Genomic DNA, 5,166 nt, shown 5'->3' with positions numbered 1-5,166 from the left:
CACCTTTAAACATATTCAAATACTAACAATAATTTCTAATATTTCCAAACAAATAACTCATCTAACCTTGTCCAAAGATTAAGTTTTTCCATCTAAGAACAAGGAAGAAATTTCAAGATTTACAAAAGTCAAAAACTACATAAAGGTCATATGATTTTATTATCATCCCCTTTAGTTATGTCTTTATAAAATACTTAAAGAAAAAATATAAACGACTTAAAGAACAAATATAAACTCTACTTTATGAACAACATAATAAAAGCTCATAACTTTCTATGAAGTATGAGAAGAAGATGAAGAAAAGAAAATAAAAGACTACCTTAGTTTGTATAGGAAATTTAGTGTAAAAATGAGAGAATGAGGCGAGGTATTTATAGGAGAGCCTCACCCTCATCAAATCAGGATATTTAATGCAAAGTAAGTAAGTTTAGACTAGCATAGATGATGTGTCTAATGGTGGTGAAGTGACAGGATTTGTTGAGTGATTTATGGGATTTTGTGTAAGAGAATATGTACTTTTGCTTGTTAAGCTTCTTACTTGAAAGTGATGTGACCTTTTCGATGACACATTCTCGATTAAACCATGCCCGATTATTTTCGGCTAATACTCGGTCGGATATTAAAAATCTCCCGATTTCGGTTTACGGTTAGAACTTCGAAACATGGAATTTGGAGTGAAAAATATTTAGAAATGCGTTCTGGACAAACTTGATGTCTATCTTGACTCGAAATAATATTTCGAAGCCAATGGCGCATTCAGAATTCAATTCCGAGGTAAGAAACTCAAAAACACGTTATTGGGCCTAATTCGGACGAATTTGGGTCCGACAGCAGCTCAAAAACTTTCCCTCACAGAAAATTACAAAAATTTATCATAAAATAGGAAATCACAAAACAAGACTAACACTCTACTACGGTTTAGTCTAATTAAATACCGATTAATTTCTAAAATTAGTCGTTGTTAAAATAAAAATAAAACATACGTAGAAAATTCACGTTGTTACATACAATCCTGTTTATATTTATATATATAAACATATAACAATTTTTTTCAAATAAGTACATACTCAAATTTATAATCCATATTCATAATCTATTCAAAATTCACATAAACAAACAACTTTAAGTCTTTAACAAATTCAAAGTCTAAATTACAAAACTTATATCATTCCAAAAGTATATCTTAACAACCGCAAAATATAAATAAATGACACAAGTTCATAACTCACTCTACAAAATAAATAAATTTGGGGTTTTAACATTTAACACTAAGGAGTCAAAGTTGTCATTGAGATTACACACGAATGTTAGGAACCAAAAGATGTAATCTAAGTATGCCTTGGAATCATGTGCCTTGAAGTGTTAAAGAAAGGTTGGAAAGATGGATCACCTTGTAATAGTTTTTTTTGTTTTTTTTAAAAAAAAAATGTGTATAAACCGGCCGGTTCACCGGTTTTTATTGGTTTTGACCGATTTTGATATTTAGCCGGTTCAACATCTGTACTGTACCGGTTAGGAGTTCAGTTCACCAGTTTTCCGATCAAACTGACCGATACGGTACGGTTTTTACATCATTGATTTCTGCTATTGCCGTCTCTTGATTACTTGTCCTTCACTAAATAAATTTTCTCACAATTCTCCCTTGATACCAATCTTTCCAGTTTCCACTATTAATCACTAAATAAATAATGTGTTTTATTCTACTATCATCCCATTCTTTCACGTATTATTCTATTAATAGAGAGTATTCAACACAACTAATATCAAAGAGGGATTTATAAAATGATTTTATGAGACATTTGTAGCTATTACTATGTGCCAAGGGTGTTATCAAATGATAATTAGAGATCAATCACTTTTGAGTAGTAGTAAGATTATATCAGTTTCGTAGAACAATAGGTTCTTTTCTTTCCATTCACAAGACATGCATTAAACACACAAGGGCTTTTTTGGTACAAACATACAAGGGCTTTGAAACTATCTTATCTATTTAATACTTCCTCTATCTTATTATGTTGATAAAAGTCAAATAAGAATATAATTTAGTAGTTGATTATTTACTCATTTATTATATATATATATATATATTATTGGTTTACAAGTATGGATGACAATAAGCTCTCAGATCTACAGGTACCCACCACCCACCGGTAATACCCGTAACAAGTCATATCTGAGTTCTTGTTTTTGGACTCGCGGGTAGTTGAAACCAAAGATTTTGAAATCTGCTATTGATATCAAACCCGCAATTCCTATATATATATAATAACAACTAAATATATTTTTCCATAATTATGATAGTATATCCTTAGGCAATGATTTTATATTTGTTAATCCATAATTATAAAGTAATATTATTTTGGTAGAGTGATGTGAAATGTTTAATAGGTTTTATTGTCTTATTTTAAATTATGTTTTTTAGTAAAAATATTTATATTTAAATGACAATTTAAAGTTGTGCACTTATATTTTAATTATGTTTTATAATTGTTATTATCATTTTTTTTCTTTTTATGATCTAAAATAACACACATGAATATGAGAAACACATGCACATATATATAAGTTGTTTTCAAAAAAATTAAATATTTTTAAATTTATAAGTACCAATATATTCGTTTAATACCCAAAGACTCATGGATAACAACTCAATAGGTACCTATAGATATGAGGCAGATCTAAATCCCAAAATAGTCTAGTAGAGTGGATCTAAATAGTGCACGAATATATTACAAGGATTTCAATCATTGTTTCTTTATTATAAGATATATGATTTGAAACCTACTTTAAAGTAACATATTTTTATCTACGGTGTGTTAGTTGATTGAGTTGTTCAATTCTAATAGCGGAAAGAGAAGTCAAATTATTTATTTATATGTCAAACAATAAATAAAAAGTCAAAATAGAGTGCCGGTCTTGGTACTTAGCGTTATCTCCACTTATGATGCCACATTCATGGAAGCAAATTGTTGAAGTCTAATCACAAAAAATTTATGTTTTTATATCTTTTACGATCCAGTCATATATAATATCAATTTAAGGAATACCGTTGACAATGTCAAAAAATCAGACTAAAGAACATAAATTTAATGACAAAGTTAATGGACTAATGTAAAAAAAGTTAAAATATTAAATTAAAATAAATAAATTAAGAGACCAAAATAGCATTTCCAATTGTTGGACTTGAAAATAAAACTCAAATATTGCAAGAGGCTTAAGGCATACGTCAATCATTGATGTAGTAATATTAAAACCATGTCATACCAGTCGGTTCAATCGGTAAGTCGGTGAACCGATTCCAATACCGATACGGTACTATAATTATATCGGTTATGCACTCATACCAGTCAAAACTGATCATACTGGTCGGTTTTCAACAGAACCGTACTGATTTTTATTTAAAATTAATTTTCTAATGAAGATAAAAAAATATAGGTTTTTTTATTGATTTTTCAACATTAATGTTAATATAATATATATGTATATCTAATTTCGCCGGTATATGATTTAATTAGTGAACCACAGTTAAACTGCTATACCACTATACCAGTACCTTAACTGATTTAATGACCGGTATGATACTAATAACGTTACATCGAACTGGTTGGAACATAATTACTGAATGATACTGGTACATTGCGTATTCTATGAGCGCCCGGACTTGTGTTAATTGGGGTCCACTCTATTGATTTTGCCTCCAAGGAATTGATAGTTTGGATTAAAATGGCAACAATGTTCACACTGTATTGATTTTGGTAGATCTTCTCGGGTGTAATCAACAGTTGTATTCGTATATGTCTGACTTGTTAATTCGTGCATGATCGATAATCATATTGATTATATCTTGTTTGTTTCGTAGTTGACGTTTGAGTGGTCCTAATATTAAGGTGAAAGTAATAACCTTATCAATTTAGTTACTAATTTGATTGTTGATTGATTTTGAGATAAAATTTTGTAATTGAGCCCCTGAATTTTTTAGTCAGTAAGACTCTTTTTTAATTTATTATATTGTTAAAAAAAACCAGGGTCAAAGTTCACGTGTATGTTTTTATCGTTAATATTGTATTTAAAACGTTATAAATGGAAATGTTTAGATGGTTTTTCATAATATTTTAAAAAAGTTAAGAAACAAAATTCAAACTCAACTTATTATGTTTCACGTCTCTATTCAATCTTCCCGGTAAGCGTCCATTTAGCTCCTCAATGGCATGACCATTTCCCTTTCCACTTACGTTAATACTATTAATATCTTATTCTTATGGCATATTTCCTTAAAAATAATAAAATATCTTGATATATTTACTATTTTGTTTAATTTTAAAAATATTTCATAGAAAATGATTAAATATAACATATATTATGATTTTAGTAGTTAGAAAATATAATTTATCTTATTGTTCTAGAAGATACTTTATTCTCTTTCATGAAAATGTAGAATTGAACACATAAAAAGATTTATGTAATGACAATGTATTAGTTTTGTACATTATCAATGTATTATGCGTCATTCATATATAGTCATCGTTGACTCTTCAAGAAAAAAGTAGTGCAAATGAATAGTGGATGATTTAATGATTGTATATAAATATTTATACTGACAGTATATAGATATTACACTCTTTGAAATATTATAATGTTATTAGTATAAAGATTTATAAATATTCATTATATCAAATGTTGTTGTATTACTTATATTGAAGAGATTCAATGGTGATAAAAGTATAAAAGTGTAATATTTATACATTGACATTGTAAAGACTTATATATAATTAATGTATCGTTCATCATTCATTTGTATTATTTTTATTTAAGTGTCGATAATAGTTGAAGTAATGTTGGAAGATGTAATGACATTGTAAAAATTCTTATATTATCAATGCATACATTTTTTCTCTATTTAAAAATTTATGGGAGAAAGAAACACTAGCTTAATACTCCTTGTGTGCAACATAAATAATGAAACCACTTCTTTTCACCTCAACTAGAAATGTCAAAATAGATTACCTAAATGAGTTTAGTCCACAGAGTTCAAGTTAAATTAAATGTCTAGATACATTTTATATATATCAAATTGTATACTCTAAGCAAATTGTAGATTACAGTGGGTGGGCCGACGTCTATGAAAATAAAATTAATTATTTTAATTTTAACATATTTAATTATATA

The sequence above is a fragment of the Lupinus angustifolius genome, chromosome LG04 (assembly GCF_001865875.1).
Source record: "Lupinus angustifolius cultivar Tanjil chromosome LG04, LupAngTanjil_v1.0, whole genome shotgun sequence".
Taxonomy (NCBI): Eukaryota; Viridiplantae; Streptophyta; class Magnoliopsida; order Fabales; family Fabaceae; genus Lupinus; species Lupinus angustifolius.
This window is presented reverse-complemented; position numbering follows the sequence as displayed.